This window comes from Triticum dicoccoides, chromosome 5A (assembly GCF_002162155.2).
Source record: "Triticum dicoccoides isolate Atlit2015 ecotype Zavitan chromosome 5A, WEW_v2.0, whole genome shotgun sequence".
Taxonomy (NCBI): Eukaryota; Viridiplantae; Streptophyta; class Magnoliopsida; order Poales; family Poaceae; genus Triticum; species Triticum dicoccoides.
In genome coordinates, this window is record NC_041388.1 from 188,988,250 (window position 1) to 189,009,182 (window position 20,933).

A 20,933-nucleotide genomic window follows, 5' to 3' on the forward strand; every position below is an offset into this window, starting at 1 on the left:
TCTACGTTCACATACAACGGGTGCAAGCCAGTTTTGCACACGCAGCATACTCGGGTCAAACTTGATGAGCCTAGCATATGCAGATATGGCCTTGGAACACTGGAGACCAAAAGGTCAAGCGTGAATCATATAGTAGATATGATCAACATAGTGATGTTCACCATTGAAAACTACTCCATCTCACGTGATGATCATACATGGTTTACTTGATATGGATCACGTGATCACTTGGATGATTAGAGGGATGTCTGTCTAAGTGGGAGTTCTTAAGTAATATGATTAACTGAACTTTAATTTATCATGAACTTATACCTGACAGTATTTTGCATGTGTATGTTGTTGTAGATAGATGGCTCGTGTTGTTGTTCCGTTGAATTTTAATACGTTCCTTGAGAAAGCAATGTTGAAAGATGATGGTAGCAATTACATGGACTGGATCCGTAACTTGAGGATTATCCTCATTGCTGCACAGAAGAATTACGTCCTGGAAGCACCGCTGGTGTACCACCCGTGCCAGCAACTGTAGACATGGTGAATACATGGTAGTCGCCTGTTGATGACTACTTGATAGTTTAGTGTGCCATGCTTTACGGCTTAAAACCAGGACTTCAACGACGTTTTGAACGTCATGGTGGATATGAGATGTTATAGGAATTGAAGTTAATATGTCAAGAAAATGCCCGGATTGATAGATATGAAGTCTCCAATAAGTTCTACAGCTGCAAGATGGAGCAGAATAGTTGTGTCAGTGAACATATACTCATAATGTCTGGGTACCACAACCACTTGACTCAATTGGGAGTTAATCTTCCTGATGATAGTGTCATTAACAGAGTTCTTCAATCACTGCCACCAAGCTACAAGAGCTTCATGATGAACTATAATATGCAAGGGATGGATAAGACGATTCCCGAGCTCTTCGCAATGCTAAAGGATGCGGATGTAGAAATCAAGAAGGAGCATCAAGTTTTGATGGTCAACAAGACCACCAGTTTCAATAAAAAGGGTAAAGGGAAGAAGGGGAAATTCAAGAAGAACTACAAGCCAATTTCTACTCAACTGAAGAAACCCAAGTCTGTACCTAAGCCTGAGACTGAGTGCTTCTACTGCAAAGGGACTGGTCACTAGAAGCGGAACTGCCCAAGTATTTGGCGGATAAGAAGGATGGCAAGGTGAACAAAGGTATATGTGATAGACATGTTATTGATGTGTACCTTACTAATGCTCGCAGTAGTGCCTGGGTATTTGATACTGGTGCAGTTGCTAACATTTGCAACTCGAAATAGGGACTATGGATTAAGTGAAGATTGGCTAAGGACGAGGTGACGATGTGCGTGGGAAATGGTTCCAAAGTCGATGTGATCGCGGTCGGCATGCTACCTCTACATATACCTTCGGTATTAGTTTTAGACCTAAATAATTTTTATTTGGTGCCAGCATTGAGCATGAACATTATATCCGGATCTTGTTTGATTCGAGACGGTTATTCATTTAAATCTGAGAATAATGGTTGTTCTATTTATATGAGTAATATCTTTTATGGTCATGCACCCCGTAAGAGTGGTCTATTTTTAATGAATCTCGATAGTAGTGATACACATATTCATAATATTGAAGCCAAAAGATGCACATATTCATAGTAGTGATACACATTTAAATCTGAGATCACTATATGCCTTGCAAGCATTATGAATAATGAGTTAGCTGCAGGATGATGCAATATGGAACGAGTAAAGAGACTTGCTGGTAACGAAATTAAACTAGGTATGAGGATACCGAAGATCGAATCTTGGGCAAGTAACATACCGATGACAAAGGGAACAACATATGTTGTTATGCGGTTTGACCGATAAAGATCTTCGTAGAATATGTAGGAGCCAATATGAGCATCCAGGTTCCGCTATTGGTTATTGACCGGAGACGAGTCTCGGTCTTGTCTACATAGTTCTCGAACCCGTAGGGTCCGCACGCTTAACGTTCGGTGACGATCGGTATTATGAGTTTATGTGTTTTGATGTGCCGAAGGTAGTTCGGAGTCTCGGATATTATCGCGGACATGACAAGGAGTCTCGAAATGGTCGAGACATAAAGATCGATATATTGGATGACTATGTTTGGACTTCGGAAGGGTTCTGGTCAAGTTCGGACAAATACCGGAGTACCAGGGGGTTACCGGAACCCCCTGAGGAGTGTAATGGGCCTATTCGGCCTTAGTGGAGAAGAGGAGGGGCGGCCAGGGCAGGCCGCACGCCCCCTCTCCCTCTAGTACGAATTGGACAAGGAGGGGGTGGCGCCCCCCTTTCCTTCCCCCTCTCTCCTCCTTCCCTCTCTCGTACTCCTACTCTTGGAAGGGTTTGAGTCCTACTCCCGGTGGGAGTAGGACTCCCCTTGGGGCGCGCCTAGGAGGGTCAGCCTCTCCCCCTCCTCCACTCCTTTATATACGGGGGATGGGCCACCCCATAGACACACAAGTTGATCAGTTGATCGATTAGCCGTGTGCGGTGCCCCCCTCCACCATATTCCACCTCGGTCACATCGTAGCGGTGCTTAGGCGAAGCCCTGCGTCGGTAGCATCATCATAATCGTCATCACGCCGTCGTCCTGATGGAACTCTCCCTCGAAGTTCTGCTGGATCGGAGATCGTGGGACGTCACCGAGCTGAAGGTGTGCTGAACTCAGAGGTGTCGTACGTTCGGTACTTGGATCGGTCGGATCATGAAGACGTACAACTACATCAACCGCGTTCTCATAATGCTTCTGGTTATGGTCTACGAGGGTACGTGGACGACACTCTCCTCTCTCGTTGCTATGCATCACCATGATCTTGCGTGTGCGTAGGAAATTTTTGAAATTACTACGTTACCCAACAGTAACATACCGATGACAAAGGGAACAACGTATGGTGTTATGTAGTATGACCGATAGAGATCTTCATAGAATATTTAGGAACCAATATGAGCATCCAAGCTCCGCTATTGGTTATTGACCAAAGATGTGTCTCGGTCATGTCTACATAGTTCTCGGACCCATAGGGTCTGCACGCTTAATGTTCGATGACGATATGTATTATGAGTTATGTGATTTGATGTACTGAAGGTTGTTCGGAGTCCCTGATGTGATCACGGACATGACGAGGTGTCTTTAAATGGTCAAGACATAAGGATTCATATATTGGAAGGATACATTCGGACACCGGAATGGTTTGGTCATTTCGGATAAGTTTCGGAGTACCGGGGGTTACCGGAACCTTCGGGAAGTTATTAGGCCTTATGGGCCTAGTGGTTGAAGAGAGGAGGCAGGCCAAGAGGTGGCACGCGCCCCCTAGCCCAAACCGAATTGTACTAGGGTTAGGGGGGCGGCCCCCCTTTCCTTCTCTTCTTCCTCTCCTTCCTTCGTCTCCTACTTGGACTAGGAAACGGGGAAACCTACTCCTACTAGGAGTAGGAATCACCCCTTGGGCGCGCCCCTTGAGGCCGGCCCTCCTCCTCCTCCCCTCCTTTATATACGGGGGAGGCGAGCACCCCATAGACACACAATTTTATCTTTAGCCATGTCTAGTGCCCCCCTCCACAGTTTTCCACCTCGGTCATATTGTCGTAGTGCTTAGGTGAAGCCCTGCGTCGGTAACCTCATCATCACCGTCAACACGCCATCATGCTGACGGAACTCACCCTTAGCCTCAGCTGGATCAAGAGCATGAGGGACGTCACCGAGCTGAACGTGTGCAGATCACGGAGGTGTCATGCATTCGGTACTTGATCGGTTGGATTGTGAAGAAGTTCGACTACATCAACCGCATTACTAAACGATTCCGCTTTCGGTCTACGAGGGTACGTAGACACACTCTCCCCTCTCGTTGCTATGCCTATCCTAGATAGATCTTGGGTGATCGTAGGAAATTTTTTGAAATACTGCGTTCCCCAACACTCAGGTTGTTCAACCACTGCACTAGTTGATCATCAGCCCCTCGAGGCAATCCACCACAAAGCTGGAGTATGGCATTACACCGCAAGGTGGCCCGAAACAGGATAAACTCCTGTGTCCCTTGTCCCTTGGGTTCGTCGATCTAGGCTGTGAATTCGTTGGGCTGGCAGGTCAGGAAGAGGGAGTTCTTCGTACGCACCCCAATGTTCGAACCTCTCAAGGGTCTGCGGAGCCCCAAATCTAGCAATCATACTACATCACAATCACTGTAACAGGATGTAATATCAAATTACGCATGGCATGAGACGCTATAACCATTTTAACAGGTTGATATCCAAGATAAATCATTAGCTAGTCCTAGCTACTTATGCATGGCATGAGAAGTTATAATCTCTAATTGGCATTGCAAATATGTTTAGCCATAATGGGCTGAATCATGGATACTAGGTTAAACATATTTACACAAATAGAACAAGTCGAGTTCATACCTGTTTCTCTCTGCCACGGCCAGTTCATCGAATATCGTCATTATTGCCTTTCACTTGCGCCACCGAATGATATGAAAATAATAATAGTGCAGAAGTGCCGTGGACTAAGCTGGAATCTGCAAACATTTTATTCAACAGGAGAAGACAAGGTAAAATGGGCTCTTTATTAGATCAACAATTATTCATATGAGAGCCACTCAACATTTTCATCGTGGTCTTCTCCTTGATTCAACTCGAATAAACGGAAAAGAAGTTCAGAGAAACACACTGGAATATTTTTGGAGTTTTTGGTTTTCTTGAAAAAGCAAATAAAAGGGAAAACCAAAACGAGAAAAACTATTTACACGGGAAAGCTCCCAACAAACAAAAGAAGAACAAGGAAATTTTTTGGGGTTTTCTTTTCGATGCTACAGCTAAGCATGCATAAAAGTAAACTAACTACAACTAATATTTTTTTTGGCTTTTCTAAGGTTTTTCAAACACACAAGAAGAAAGCGAGAAAATAAATTAAGCATGGATGATACAATGAAAAAGTGTGGACACCGACAAATGAAATAAGTGCACAGGAATGTAATGTCGGTGGGAAACATGTACTCCCCCAAGCTTAGGCTTTTGGCCTAACTTGGTAATAAATAAGAAGCCAAGATAGTAGTTGGGGTATTGAGGAGCGGGCATCCACTGATCCCACTGCTGAGGCTCTTCCTCCTCCTCTATAGTCTGGTCATTACGGCCAGCGATGATGTCCGCGGGCATAATCCTATATCCGCCCCTGGCAATAGGATCAAACAAAGCAGGCGTAGGCAATGAAATAATATCACGAGTTTCTATGCTAAAAACTAAGTTATAAGGAATAGGGATGTCAGGGTAATCTCATGCAATAAAATGGTGGTGTTCCATGGTTGCGCGGTCTAGGTAAACCTTGGTCAAAGGGTAATGATGAAGGCCTATCTCAACATTGAAGTGAGCCACCAAACGAGTAGCGAAAATCCCACCATGTGTTTTACCATTGGACTTATTAATGTGGAGGCGACATGCCATAATAGATCCCAAGCTATAAGTGTTGTCGCCTCTAGTGCACGATGCAAAACAGCAAGGTCTGGTGAGCTGAGTACACCCATCTTCTCTCTAGCAAGCAAACATTTTGCAATGAAAAGAGCAAAGTAGTGAACAACGGGAAAATGCAAGCCAGCGGCAGTGATAGCAGACACCCCCCTCTCATCTCCCACTCTCAAGGTACAATAAAAGGCCTCAAACTCTGCTGTCCTAGGCTCGGCTAAGCTCCCGTCAGAAGGGATCATGCATATGTTATAAAATTCAGTGAGTGATATCTCATGGGTTTCAGCATATAAATTAAACTACACCTCAGGAGGAACATTCCTAGGAAGGAAAGTAAACCTTTGAACAAAGATGTTTGTGAGGAGATGATACTATTCGCATTCAGCTGCGATCAAGTTGGTGAGGCCAGCATTAGAAGCATATTGTGTGAACTCTTGAAGGATTCGAGCCTCTTCCATGAACCGGGTGTGCGGCCATTCGCACGGCCGTACTTCCGCCAACCTCCAAGGATGGAGATTACTGTCAGACAACTCCCCAATAACACCCCTGGAATTCTTCTTAGAAGCAAACTATTGGAAATATGCCCTAGAGGCAATAATAAAATGGTTATTATTGTATTTCCTTGTTCATGATAATTGTCTATTGTTCATGCTATAATTGTATTAACCGGAAACCGTAATACATGTGTGAATACATAAACCACAACATGTCCCTAGTAAGCCTCTAGTTGACTAGCTCGTTGATCAATAGATGGTCTTGGTTTCCTGACCATGGACATTGGATGTCATTGATAACAGGATCACATCATTAGGAGAATGATGTGATTGACAAGACCCAATCCTTAGCCTAGCACAATATCGTATAGTTCGTCTGCTAAAGCTTTTCTAATGTCAAGTATCATTTCCTTAGACCATGAGATCGTGCAACTCCCGAATACTGTAGGAATGCTTTGGGTGTACCAAACGCAACAACGTAACTTGGTGGCTATAAAGGTGCACTACGGGTATCTGCGAAAGTGTCTGTTGGGTTGGCACGAATCGAGACTGGGATTTGTCACTCCATGTAAATGGAGAGGTATCTCTGGGCCCACTCGGTAGGACATCATCATAATGTGCACAATGTGACCAAGGAGTTGATCACGGGATGATGTGTTACGGAATGAGTAAAGAGACTTTCCGGTAACGAGATTGAACAAGGTATCGCGATACCGACGATCGAATCTCGGGCAAGTACTATACCGGTAGACAAAGGGAATTTTATACAGGATTGAATGAATCCTTGACATCGTGGTTCATCCGATGAGATCATCGTGGAACATGTGGGAGCCAACATGGGTATCCAGATCGTGCTGTTGGTTATTGACCAGAGAGATGTCTCGGTCATGTCCGCATGATTCCCGAGCCCGTAGGGTCTGCACACTTAAGGTTCGATGACGCAAGGGTTATAGGGAAAGTATGTACGCGGTTACCGAATGTTGCTTGGAGTCCCAGATGAGATCCCGGACGTCACGAGGAGTTCCGGAATGGTCCGGAGGTGAAGATTGATATATTGGACGAAGGGTTTTGTAGTCCGGAAGTGTTCTGGAGGTATCGGGTGATGACCAGCATGACCAAAAGGTGTTTCGGGAGCCCCGGCAAGTGTTGGGGGGCTTCATGGGCCAAGGCAACGGGGCAAACCAGCCCACTAAGGGGCTGTGCGCCCCCTCACCTAATCCCACGTGACAAGGGGGTTTGGGGCACCCCATCTAGGGTTCCCACCTCCTGGCTTGGGGGCTGTCGTGGTTTTGTCACGACAGATGTCCTAGAGAAAGGACTCAATCGTGGAGCCATCGCGACGGGTTAGCTTGAAGGGGTTAAAGCGGACACAGGGACGCAAGAGAGTTTATACTAGTTCGGCCCCTTCAATGAAGGTAAAATCCTACGTCTAGTTGTGATGGAATTGATGGGGTTTCGATGACTAGGGAGCAAACAAGCTTCGCCTATGTCTCGAGTTGTTCTCTGTTGTCCTTGAACCGCCGCCGGGTCGTCCCCTTATATACACGGGTGACACCCATCGGTTCACAGAGTCGTAACACCGGTCGATATTCGTATCCGGGTTGGTCTCTCCTTATTCCTAACTTACAATACAAGTTTATATACAAATTCCGGTTTACAGCTACAAGTCTTGAACCGGCTACGGGCCTTAGGCCCTCATCTGCCTTCTTGGGTTTTATCACTTCTGGAACTACTGATGAAGTTGACCCGGCCCAGATAGGCCGGTTTACACCCAGCAGTAATATCCCCAACATTAGGCCCTAGATTGATTTGAACGGGTTCATGTCAATCCTTTAACAAAAACTTCATCTTCAACGTCTTCTCATAAATTGGTAAACCACCATGATGTCATCTTCTCTGATTACTGTTAACCGGAGTGACGTCACCTGTCATAACGAAGATATCCATTATGCTTCTCTATTTAATATATCTGCGGAAATCAAGGCGACAGCTCCGTTTCGTGGCCCCTTGACTATCGTGCCTGACACATGTCTTTTTGCCTTATAAATAGGACCAAAGGGTCATTTCCTTTCTCTTTCCCTTCTTCCCCTTCTGCTTCGTCTTCCTCGCATCGCCCGGCTTCAGAGCTCCGCCACCACCGTCGACCTCTGCCTCAACCTTGGCCGCTGCATCAACCTGGGTGCACCAGTGCATCGCGGCAACCTTCTGCGTCTTCCTCAGCTCCGGTAAACCTTCTATCCTTTCCCCTGCAGATCTGTTTTAGGGTTTCACAGTTCTTCAGTATTCATCGTCTGCCTCTTGCTCATACGATAGATCTTTAGATGAATCCGCAAATCTTTACTCTGTGCAATGATAGTTGTTTGACTTTCCCCTTCACTTATGCATCTCAAAACCATAGATCTATATGAACGTTTTGCTCATTGGTTCGGTACTGCTCCTTTGAACCTCTAAGTATTTATCTCTTTTCTGAACTTGCTTCAGATCTAATGCTATAAGGAAATCTTGTGAAACCTGTTTCTGCGTACTTGTCCATCCGCAATGCTTAGATCAGGCAGTTTAACCTTATAGAATTTTTTTCCAAACTGGTATATGCCATTAGTCCCCTTATTAAACCGCTTGTTGCTTCATAAAACTCCGGTTCAGATAGTTCTGTCTCCGGTTTAACAGTGCCCATACAAAGGTATCTTGATCAAATGCATTTTTGAACCGGGATCTTCTACCTTGTAGATTCCATCATGGCCAAGCAAGTGTATGAGTGCAATTGGGTTCCTTCTCACGTCACAGAGGCTCAACTGGACGATTTAGTCCTGATTGGCGCTTTAGGCAGCAAAGATACCATCCATTGGAGGGATCCTGGCAAAGAATGCCCTCCCACACCTCGAGAAGGAGAGGTTGTTGTTTTCGTAGATCACTTAGCCCGGGGCTTTAAGCCGCCCGGTTCTAAATTTTACCGGGATGTTTTAGCCGATTTCTAGCTCCATCCACAAGATACTGGCCCCAACTCTGTTACAAATATGTGTCACTTCCAAGTGCTCTGTGAAGCGTTCTTTCAAGAGGAGCCCACAGTGGAATTTTTCAAAGACCTTTTCCATCTAAACCGCCGTACTGAGTTTACTGACGGCTCCAATACGGAGTTGGGTGGCGTGGCAATTCAGAAAAGGAAAGAGGTCACATACCCTCACGCCAAACTGCATAGCCACCCCAAAGAATGGAATCAGACATGGTTCTACTGCAAAGACACCTCCCCTGCTGGTGAGAATCCCTTGCCTAGCTATCCTCCGGAGCGGCTCAGCAATACACACCCTTTTCCACAAAGATTGACTGCACAGGAGAGAAGCAAATATGCTCCTCAACTGTCAAAGCTCAGAGCCTTTATGGCCAATGGTTTAACAGGGGTTGATCTCGCTCGCTGTTGGATATCATGGAGCATACTGCCCCTTAGTCAGCGCTCCGGTTTGATGTGCGAGTATACTGGCAGTGTTGATGACCCACTGCGACATTCCAAAATCCAGCTCATCGATGAAGAAATCACAGAGGCTGTGAATAAGATGCTGAATGAACCAGAACACGTCTGTGCTAGAAATGGCCTGCTTCCCTTCTGTGCCACCAACAAACCGCCAGTTGTAAGACTTTGATTTTTCTTTTTGCTGGATCTCTTAATGATATATCTGGTCTTTGTTTAATATCAGTGTCTATGTAATCAGGGCAATGATCCGTTTTGGAGCAAGAAACTGCCACAGGAGAAATCAGAAAAACCAGACAAACCGGAAAGAGCAACTCGGCAAAAGACTAAAGCTGTGAAGAAGACTGCCCACAGGAAAAGAACCACTGCATCTTCTAATCCGGCCCCTGATGATGATGTGGATAATCCGGACTTTGACGTAGAGCTTGACTCACTTGGTTTATTTTTCATGCGTCTTATTGATGATGATATTTGTCAGGATGATGCCGAAGCCAGCCATGCGGATGTTGCAGAGGTAATTATTCTCTCTTCTGATTCAGAAACTTTGCCTTCACAAAAAATCCGTCAGGCAAACCGGAAAGTCAAATTTTCTCATCCTCTTGCTTATTTGGATCCTAAATTTCTTATGAAGACCCAACAACACGAAGCTCGTCGCACAACCCAGCACAGAGGCCAGGTAGTTACCTCCGCCGATTTACTGAACAATCCGGTTTGGAAATGCCATTCAGAGGTCTCTAATTTGCTTGTCAGTGCTTGTCCTAAAGCGGGCTGCTTTCGTCAACCTCTTAATCCGTCTGACTCCGATTACCAGGTTACTTCCCACTCATCTTCTGGCGAGTCATCGGCTACTCAGCTCCCACCGCTCAAAATAGTGCTTGGGTAAGCTATACTTATTGTGATGTTTGCAGTACATCGCCTTAGAACATATGCTATATTTGATTTTGTTATTCTTCTCAGGGCCAAACCTAGGCCAAGCAAGAAGGCCCGCCTGGACAAAGCGGCCGAAGAAGATGTCATTCTTGAACCAGGCAAGACACCCAATCTTGAAGCGGCTATTCCTGAGGATATACCCAATGATCCACCGCAGCAAGACGACGATCTTATTGCTGAAGAGAGACCTACTGATGCCTCCGGTCCTGTCAATCAGCGCACAGGTTCCATCCGGATTGAAAGCTCCACCGGTCCAGCAAAACCTACTAACAAGCCAACAGCCCCAGTGCAAACCGGCGGTACCCAGGATGATGAGGTTGTCATTACTGGCACTGGCCATACTGAGCCAAGAAATCCTGTCGCTTTGTCAAAACATTCTGCCAAGGAAGAATTTGCTGCCTTTGGCAAAGGCAAGTGGAACGCTGATCTGACGACTTATGCTGCTTTGAACGCCCAAGATATCCATTTCGGCTATCTGAACCGGTTGTATACCAGTTGCGACTATGAAGCCGGTCTGGTTAATATGATGAAAGATAAATATGAGGTAACTTCCATATGCTCCTTCCTGCTTGTATGCTTCCATTCTTGCTGACTCTCCTAGCCCCCAAGGGCCAGTTTGTAATATTCTTTCAAACCGGGACTTACTAATATAAATCTTGATGCTTTGAAATTCGCTGATGTAGCCCCCAAGGGCCGGTTCAACTTAGCGTAGTTAAACCGGTACTTTAAGTAATTGAAATTGCCGCATCAGAATATATACGAGCAAATAGCCATTAGCCCCCAAGTGCCAAGTTGAATACTTGTATTGATCTTGGGACTTTGTAAGCAATTGAAAGATGAAGATCGAATATGCATTAGCCCCCAAGTGCCAGGTGCATAACTTGTTATGTGGTTGGTACTTCAATCCTTGTACCATTTTGTTGAAGCATATAACTGTCTGCATGCAGGCTGAGCTGAAGACGAAAGAAAACCAAATCGCCGACCTCCAAGAAAACCTGAAAACCCAACAAGCTGAAAGCTCCAAAGCAAAAGAGGAATTAGCCAGCGCTTTAAGCGCCATGGAACAGCTTAAGGAGAGCTTCAAGAAGAAATAGGCGGATTGGGCCACTGAAAAGTCCAGTTTAATCAAACGAGCAGAGGATGCCGAGGCTGCACTAAAACCGGTGGCGGATGAATTGACTAGTATAAAGCGGCATGTGCATACTATGACCACTGCTAACTTTGGTAAGCCAATTTGACTTCTGAATTGACTCGGCCTTCTTACAGAGCTATCGGTTTAACCCTTATGATATTTCAGGGACACGCACTAGTCATTTGGGTTCAGATGTGCGGAAAAAATTGAAGGCCATCTACACTTTGGTCGAACAGCTGTATACTAGCGCACAGCAGATCATCTGTACCGCATCTCACAACAAACCGGCGCCCACTTTGATTCAAGATACCCTGATGAAACTGTCGGTGCTTCCCGCCCGGGTTGAAGAGCTAAAGAAATCTGCTGCTCGAACCGGTGCGATCAATGCCATAATGCGGGCAAAAGCCTGGGTGCCGAATTTTGATCCTATTGAAGCGGCTCAGGGCTATCCCATCTTGAAAGAAGATGGGTCGGAATTTAGTGAAGCGAATCAGCGAGCCATAAACCGGGAGGTGCATCCGCTAGCTTGTCAACTGGCTGAAGAAGCAGACTTGTCTCGTTATCTAGCTCAATATGATAATCAGAACAAGCGAATAGCTTCCCCAATTCATGAGTCAGAATATCTTATCCCTCCAATCCGTAAGCACACTTACGCTCCCGATATTGACCCGTCATTGCTGATCCACGATGAAGCTGTTTTTCAAGCATTAATGGGAATAGATTGGACAACCGTTGTTTTCCAGCCACTTGGTAGAGAAACGGAGGCTGAAGCGGTGCAGGGTGACCCACAACCATCAGGCCAGGTTGGTGACCAAGCTTAAACCGGAAGCCGGTTTTGAAACTGCCTCTCCTTTGCGAAAAACAATGATATTATTATGGGAACCGTGTTGCCTTGTAATAGGCTAGCTGATACTTTTGATGTTGATATGCCTTCGTGCATAATTTGTTCTTCCTGTGGTGATGAACTTTCCAAAGCACCTTCTGCAATAAAAAACTCTTCAAGTGCCACCACGGTTGTACCGTCCGGCGAAATATGATGTCTGCATATATGCAGTCAAAACATCCAAAAAAAATTCTTAAGTATATGACCAAATTTGTGTGATACATAATACCTGCCCTCGTTGAGCATGAAGTTGGCTTGGCCAATCTTGAAGCAGAGTTTTGCAAACCCACACTGTTGGAGGAGATAACAGCTCCTGTATATATATGACGCTGGTTTACCATGTAAACCGTGCCGGGTTATAATAAACACCGTGTTACTCCATAAGAGGATGTTAACAACAAGGATCAAACCGGGCAAATAGTCTCCGGATTGACGTGAACTGTGTTCCATCAATTGATTGGTTAAAAAACTTTGTCGGTTTAAAAAACACAATAAAAAGCAAAAAAAACCTTCAAAGAAAAGTGTAAATCATGTGCAATGAAAAAACGTTGCAAAAAAGGTTTATTTGAGCTGATCAGATGGTGTTACCATGGTCGAACACGACCAAGCTCCCGTTAGGTGTAACTATGGTTCTAGTCAGCCAGGTCCCCAAATGAAACCGTGACATTTATTCCGATCAAGTGGCATGGTCATGGTTCGGGTTCGACCATGCCCCCAAGTGATTCTGTGGCCTTAAGCCGATCAAGAGGCATGACTGGTTCAGACATGACCAAGTCCCCAAGTGATCTGGTGGCCATTGCCTATCAAGAGGCATGGTATTGTTCGGACACGACCAAACCCCCAAGTGATATAACATGATGCTTTTAAAAAGCGAACTCAGGGGGTAAACCGGAGGCCACTTTAGAGCAACTCCGTGTAACCTCACATGATGTAAAAGAACAGATACCCCGCTTTAGCTGAGTTTCCGGTTTGTTATATTTAATCATAATATATACATTGTCATAATATGTACATAAGTATAGCCAATGGCTCAGGTATAGTAAGGCCGAAGATGAGCTATGTTCCATGGCCTGTTAGTCTCCTCCTCTGATGTACGTGAGTCTTTATGCTCTCGAATATCGATCAGATAGTACGACCCGTTGTGCAGATTCTTGCTGACCACGAAAGGCCCCTTCCAAGGTGGGGATAACTTATGCAAATCAGTCTGATCTTGGATGAGCCGAAGCACCAAATCTCCTTCCTGAAAGGTTCTGGTTCTGACTCGGCGACTGTGATAACGACGAAGATCCTGCTGGTAAATCACCGATCGGGCGGCTGCGATGTCACGCTCTTCATCCAACCGGTCCAAAGCATCTTGCCGTGTTGTCTTGTTGTCCGCTTCAATATAAGCCGTTACACGAGGTGAATCATGACGGATATCACTAGGGAGAACCGCCTCCGCTCCATAAACCATGAAGAACGGTGTGTATCCTGTTGATCTGTTGGGTGTTGTATTGATGCTCCATAACACAGATGGTAATTCTTCTACCCAACAACCCGACGTTCTCTGCAAAGGAACCATGAGCCGGGGCTTGATGCCTCTCAAGATCTCTTGATTAGCTCTTTCTGCTTGACCATTGGACTGTGGATGTGCCACTGATGAAACGTCGAGCCGGATGTGCTCCCGTTCACAGAACTCCTTCATAGCACCTTTGGACAAATTGGTACCATTATCTGTGATAATACTGTGCGGAAAGCCAAACCGGAAAATCACCTTTTTTATGAACTGAATCGCCGTGGCCGCATCACACTTGCTAACAGGTTCTGCCTCCACCCACTTTGTAAACTTGTCAACCGCCACCAGGAGGCGGGTCTTCTTATCTTTGGACCTTTTGAAAGGCCCAACCATATCCAACCCCCAAGTCGCAAATGGCCAAGTAATTGGAATCATCCTCAATTCTTGAGCCGGTACATGAGCATGTCTTGAAAACCTTTGGCAACCATCACATCGTCTGAACAGATCCTCTGCATCAGCATGAGCAGTTAACCAATAGAAGCCATGGCGAAACACTTTAGCCACCAGAGACTTTGAACCGGCATGGTGACCACAATCTCCTTCGTGGATCTCACGCAAAATTTCACGGCCTTCTTTAGGAGACATGCAGCGTTGAAAAGCTCCTGATACACTGCAATGATGCAACTCGCCGTTGATGATAGCCATGGACTTGGATCGCCGGATTATCTGTCGGGCCAGAATCTCATCCTCTGGCAACTCGCGCCGGTTCATGTACGCCAGGTAAGGAAGCGTCCAATCCGGAATAACATGAAGAGCCGCCACCAATTGAGCCTCCGGATCAGGAATAGCCAAATCCTCTTCACCAGGGATCTTGACCGACGGGTTGTGCAGCACATCCAGAAAAACATTGGGCGGGACCGGTTTACGCTGAGAGCCCAGCCAGCTTAAAGCGTCCGCCGCTTCATTTTTCCGCTGGTCCACGTGGTCCACCTGATAGCCTTTGAAATAACCTGCAACAGTATCCACCTCCCGACGATACGCTGCCATGAGTGGGTCCTTGGAGTCCCAAGTGCCAGACACTTGCTGAGCCACAAGGTCCGAGTCACTGAAGCACTTAACTCGACTTAGATTCTCTTTAGCCATCCGGAGACCATGGAGCAAGGCTTCATACTCAGCTGCACTATTATTACAAGGGAACATTAAGCGGAGAACATAACAAAACTTATCACCTCGTGGGGAAGTTAATACGACTCCAGCCCCCGAGCCTTCCAACTTCCTGGATCCGTCAAAATGGATGGTCCAATACATGTGATCCGTCTTTTCTTCAGGTGCTTGCATTTTCGTCCAATCATTGATGAAATCAACAAGTGCTTGAGACTTAACCGCTGTCCGAGGCACATACTTCAAACCGTACGGCCCCAGCTCTATGGCCCACTTTGCAATCCGGCCAATTGCTTCCCGGTTCTGGATGATATCTCCCAAAGGAGCAGAACTGACCACCGTAATTGGGTGCCCTTGGAAATATTGTTTAAGCTTCTGGCTTGCCATAAAAACTCCATACACCAGCTTCTGCCAATGCGGATACCTTTGCTTGGACTCGATTAGCACCTCGCTGATATAATAGACCGGTCGCTGACCCGGATGCTCCTTGCCTGCCTCCTCTCGCTCCACCACAATAGCCACGCTGATCGCCCGAGCATTTGCAGCAACATATAGGAGTAACGGCTCTTTGTCAATGGGAGCGGCGAGCACAGGTGGATTGGCCAACTGCCGCTTTAAGTCCTCAAATGCTTCATTAGCGGCGGAGCTCCAAACAAACTGATCCGTTTTTTTCAACATCTGATACAAAGGGATTGCCTTCTCACCAAGACGACTAATAAACCGGCTTAAGGCGGCTATCCGGCCTGCCAGGCGTTGCACATCGTTGATACACTTCGGTTTAGCCTGGGAGGTGATAGCCGTGATCTTCTCCGGATTAGCCTCAATTCCCCTGTTGGACACCAGAAAACCCAATAGCTTGCCTGCCGGTACACCAAAGACACACTTGTCCGGATTAAGCATCATCTTGTATGTTCTCAGGTTATCAAAGGTTTCCTTCAAATCATCAATTAGAGTCTCCTTCTCCCTAGACTTAACCACGATATCATCCATGTAAGCATGTACATTATGGCCAATCTGCTTGTGAAGACAATTTTGTACACACCGTTGGTAAGTTGCCTGGGCACTCTTGAGCCCGAAGGGCATAGATACATAGCAGAAGGCTCCAAAGGGAGTTATAAATGTTGTCTTCTCCTGGTCCTTAACTGCCATTTTGATCTGATGATAGCCAGAATACGCATCCAAAAAACTTAAACGCTCACAACCCGCCGTAGCATCAATAATTTGATCAATACGGGGGAGGGCAAAAGGATCTGCTGGACAAGCCTTATTAAGATCTGTGTAATCCACACACATGCGCCAGGTGCCGTTTTTCTTGAGGACTAGCACCGGATTGGCAAGCCACTCAGGGTGAAAAACTTCAACAATAAAACCAACTGCTAAGAGCCTGGCTACCTCTTCTCCAATCACCTTGCGTCTTTCTTCGTTAAACCGGTGGAGGAACTGTTTCACTGGTTTATATTTAGGATCCACATTAAGTGTGTGCTCAGCGAGTTGCCTCGGTACACCTGGCATGTCAGAGGGCTTCCATGCAAAGATGTCCCGATTCTCACGGATGAACTCGATGAGCGCGCTTTCCTATTTCGGATCCAAGTTGGCACTGATGCTGAACTGCTTGGACGAATCGCTAGGTACGAAGTCAACAAGATTAGTTTCTGCTGCCGATTTGGACTTCAGGGCCGGATCATGCTCCGTAGTTGGCTTGTTCAACGGAGTCATGTCCGCCGGATCAACATTGTCTTTATAGTACTTCAACTCCTCGGTGGCACAAACCGACTCTGCATAAGCCTCATCTCCTTCCTCGCATTCCAAAGCGATTTTGCGGCTTCTGTGAACCGTTATTGTCCCCGTGTGACCCAGCATCTTGAGCTGCAAATACACATAACAGGGCCGTCCATTAAACATGGCGTAAGCCGGTCGCCCAAACAGGGCGTGATATGGACTCTGGATTTTCGCCACTTCAAACGTCAATGTCTCCGACCTGGAATCATGGTCATCCCCAAAGGCCACTTCTAGAGCTATCTTACCAACGGGATATGCTGATCTGCCTGGCACTACGCCATGGAACACTGTATTAGACGGTTTGAGATTTTTATCTATTAGTCCCATATGACGGAAGGTCTCATAATACAGGATGTTAATGCTGCTCCCTCCGTCCATGAGCCCCTTGGTGAACTTATAACCTCCCACCTGAGGCGCCACCACTAGAGCCAACTGACCCGGATTATCGACCTGGGGAGGGTGATCCTCTCTGCTCCATATGATTGGTTGTTCAGACCAACGTAGATAACGGGGTATGGTCGGTTCAACAGAGTTGACCGCCCGCCTCTGAACCTTCCGGTCTCTCTTGTCCAAGCTAGTGGTGAAGACATGGTACTGCCCACTACTCAACTGCTTTGGGTTGCTCTGGTAACCTGACTGTTGCTACTGTTGGTTGTAACCACCCTGGTTGTTCTGACTATTTTGACCATTATGTCCGCCCGGATTACCATTGAATCCTGAACCGGAACTTCCTCCACCGTAACCCGACCCGGATCCTGAGCCACCGCCAGATTCGTGACCATACCGGAAATTATTAGAATTCTTGAACTCCTGCATAATAAAGCAATCCTTCCAAAGGTGGTTTGCCGGCGCCTCCTTCGTCCCATGTCTTGGACAGGGCTGGCTTAGCAGATAGTTTAGGCGGTTTGGGTTAGGGTTGGGTGCTCCATTACGATTTTTCGGTCTACCCTTGCGTCGCTGGCCATTGTCCTGTGCGTTGGTATTAGCCACAAAGTCCATGTTACCATCCGCTTTACGCTTGCCTCCACCACCATTGCCTGCCCAGTGATGCTGCTGACCTTTGGAGCTGCTATTCTTCTTCCCTTTCCCTGTCTTGTCATCATCAGATTCGGGATCCTTGGTACTATCAGAATCAGCATATTTCACCAAAGCGGCCATGAGGGTCCCCATGTCGGTGCAATGACGCTTCATCCGTCCCAACTTCAGCTTCAGGGGCCCAAACCGGCAGTTGCCTTCTAGGGTTAATACTGCGGTGTCAGCGTTGATGCGGTCTGAGGAGTGCAACACTTGTGAAACCAGGCGCACCCAATGAGTCGTTGATTCTCCTTCCTCCTGGACGCATGCAGCTAAGTCCACTATCGACATAGGCTGTTTACAGGTATCCTTGAAATTGCTGATAAACCGGGCTCGTAATTGGGTCGCTGAACTGATAGAATTAGCCGGCAAGCTTTTTAACCAAGTACGGGTCGTTCCTTCAAGCATCATGGTGAAGTATTTTGCACACGCCGCGTCATCCACATCAAGCATCTCCATGGCCATCTCATAGCTCTCCACCCATGTCTCTGGAGGTTGATCCGCCGTGTAATTTGGTACCTTGCGCGGGCCTTTGAAATCCTTGGGTAGGCGCACGTTGCGTAAAGCGGGGATAAGGCAAGGCACCCCCAAAGAACTAGAAGTAACACCAAGTTCAGTCAAGGTGGTTGGACAAACCGGCGTGAGCTGCCGAGCCTGATGCTGCGTGGCTAACTCGGCCTCCATGCACGTGCGGGCCCGGTCCACCACTCCCTGAGCGTTATCAGCACCACCCGCCGGGTTGTTGTCACGGGGTGGCCCACGTTGTTCATTACTCGACACTGCTGGTTCATCCATATGTCTGCTATAGCGACGGGGGGTCAAGTGGATCCGATCGCAGCTGTACGAGTACGCTTCCTGCTGGGCCAAAGCTGTCCTCAGAAGTTCCATGACCCATCGCGTCTCTACTGCCTGCGGTGAGTCACCTTCAATTGGAATGGCCTCCAGCCGTGCAGCAGCGGCAACAAGATTGTCCATTGGGTTGGAGTAGTGACCCAGAGGTGTTAAAGCAGCCTGAGGTATAACGGTGTTTTGATGAGGCGGGTCCATCTTAGCAGGCTGAACCGGTGCACCGGTCCCAGGGGCTTCTGCCCGGTTTCCGTCCAGCGGATTGCCGGCTCTTGGTCCTGGAGTGTGGAAAAGGTCTCTGGCCTCGAAAACCGGAGGTAAGCGGGATCGGTGCTTCCTCCTCATCACTTCATGTGACGCGCTCTGGTCCAACATGAGCCTGTAGGCCTGTGCGTCTAAAGCGGCCCGCTTTGCGGCCATCCTAGTGTCCTCAGCCGCCAGATCCGCCTTGGCTTGGGTGATCTGTTCCTTTACCTTTGCAATCTCCGCATTGTGAACGTCCTGATTCGGCGGATTAATTTCCGCCATAAGCACAGCCAACGCATCAAATAGTTCTGATAAAACCTGAGCCGGCGGGCGCACAGGGCCTCCTGCCCCGGCAGCCGTCGCCGCTGCTGAACCAAATATCGTTGCCGCAGCTGTCGAAGAATGAAGCGCTGCTTGTGTTCGGTCCATGAATATTCCAACCACGGTGGGCGCCAACTGTCGTCGTTTTGTCACGACAGATGACCTAGAGAAAGGACTCAGTCATGGAGCCATCGCGACGGGTTAGCTTGAAGGGGTTAAAGCGGACACAGGGACGCAAGAGAGTTTATACTAGTTCGGCCCCTTCAATGAAGGTAAAAGCCTACGTCTAGTTGTGATGGAATTGATGGGGTTTCGATGACTAGGGAGCAAACAAGCTTCGCCTATGTCTCGAGTTGTTGTCTATTGTCTTTGAACCGCCACCGGGTCGTCCCCTTATATACACGGGTGACATTCGTCGGTTCACAGAGTCCTAACACCGGTCGATATTCGTATCCAGGTTGGTCTCTCCTTATTCCTAACTTACAATACAAGTTTATATACAAATTCCGGTTTACAGCTACAAGTCTTGAACCGGCTACGGGCCTTAGGCCCTCATCTGCCTTCTTGGGTTTTATCACTTCTGGAACTACTGATGAAGTTGACCTGGCCCAGATAGGCCGGTTTACGCCCAGCCGTAATATCCCCAACAGGGGCCAAGTCACCCAAGGGGGAGATCCCATCTGCCCTGGCCGCCGCCCCCCCTAAGGGAAACCCTAGGGCGCCACCCCTTGCCCTTGCCCCTATAAATAGTGGAGGTTTGGGGGCTGCACAACACACGAGTCTCTCTCTCCCAAGGCGCAGCCCTACCTCTCTCCCTCCTCGTCTCTCGTAGTGCTTGGCGAAGCCCTGCTGGAGTACCGCACTCCTCCACCACCACCACACCGTCGTGCTGCTGCTGGACGGAGTCTTCCCAAACCTCTCCCTCTCTCCTTGCTGGATCAAGGCATGGGAGACGTCACCGGGCTGCATGTGTGTTGAACGCGGAGGTGCCGTTGTTCGGCGCTTAGATCGGAATCGACCGCGATCTGAATCGCTGCATGTACGACTCCACCAACCGCGTTCTTGTAACGCTTCCGCGTAGCGATCTACAAGGGTATGTAGATGCACTCCCCTTCCCCTCGTTGCTAGATTACTCCATAGATTGATCTTGGTGATGCGTAGAAAATTTTAAATTTCTGCTACGATCCCTAACACAAACTTCCTAAAGATATTCATCCTTTTCCTATGAACAAAAATTCTGAAATTTTTAGTCCATAAACTTTTCTCAACAAAACTTCAAAAAATTGGTAGCAACTACTCATAGGGATACATAGAAGCCATAGCAAGCACTCAAACTACTTAGAACTCTAAGAATTCAACATGCAAGCTCATGTATAGCATCACCAGGAGTAGCTAATTATTCAAAATATAAACCACTAAACCAAAAACTAATTGGACAAACGGTGGAGTTACATACCAAGAAACAATCCCCGTAAACAGTTTCGGAAACGAAGCTTCGAGGAAAGAGATCGAAATCCGCGGGTTTGATAGCAAGAACACGGGAGAGAGAGAGCAATGGAGAATTTTTCCGGATGTAAGTGATGATGTGGTGTGAAGGGATAAGTGAGGGGTCCTGGCATGCCTAGGTGGGTTGTGCCCACC